Below are 882 nucleotides of genomic sequence, written 5' to 3' on the forward strand. Positions count from 1 at the left end.
CCTCCCACTAAACTATCCCTATATAAACCGCGACATCGCGAGACACACAGTCAGAAAAAATAGAGAAGAGTAAAAATAGAGAGCAGAGAAAAATAGGAAAGTCAGAGAAATAGAAATTCAGAAAGCCGGAAAAAGTTTTTTAACCTCAGTGCGTACATTTTTTAACCATACTAAAAACATTAGAATCAGTGCGCCGTTGGAGAGGCCAAACCGAGACCAAAGGACCGAGGGCTAAAAATCCAGTCTCACCGCTCTGCCAAATAACAATAAGTTCCCTCCTTTCTTTTCTCTTTTGCCACTTCGCGAATTTTCACAAAACTCGATCCGCAGTGAGTTTTCGGGGAAACCGCTCCCGCTCTTACCGAGGTTGGCGCCGAAGTCGGGCCTACCTCGAGGCACGAGAACTCCTGGACGCAGCGTTCCAGGAGTATCTTAGAGACGTTCGTAGAGTCGAGGACGCGCCTCAACCATCCTACTCACCACCACCGGCCCTGCCGGCCTCTCCACCTCAACAACTAAACATAGGAAACATAGAGGCAATACCTCCTTCACCTCCCCCGCGATCTCCGTCACCCGCGTTCTCAGACGCTCTGACGGAGCGCATTTTCCCGGATACCCCCCCGCCCACTCCTGACTCCTTCCAATCCGCTCCCTCATCGCCTCGTCCATACTCTCCTGCGAATTCCACGTCAAGCGTGGAGTTCCACGTCAATTCCTGGAAGAATTTCCCGTTCCTCCCCCTAGACTCACCCGACGGTACATCCAACCGGGTGACTCTTTCGACTCAGTAATTAGCCGCTTTCCTCGTACCACCAACCCTCTCCCGCCGGGCACTTACACGATCGGCCCGAATTACTTTGATCCCGAAGAAATCCGCGCCGC

This window comes from Trachymyrmex cornetzi, unplaced genomic scaffold (assembly GCF_001594075.2).
Source record: "Trachymyrmex cornetzi isolate Tcor2-1 unplaced genomic scaffold, Tcor1.1 scaffold903, whole genome shotgun sequence".
In the NCBI taxonomy this organism is placed as follows: Eukaryota; Metazoa; Arthropoda; class Insecta; order Hymenoptera; family Formicidae; genus Trachymyrmex; species Trachymyrmex cornetzi.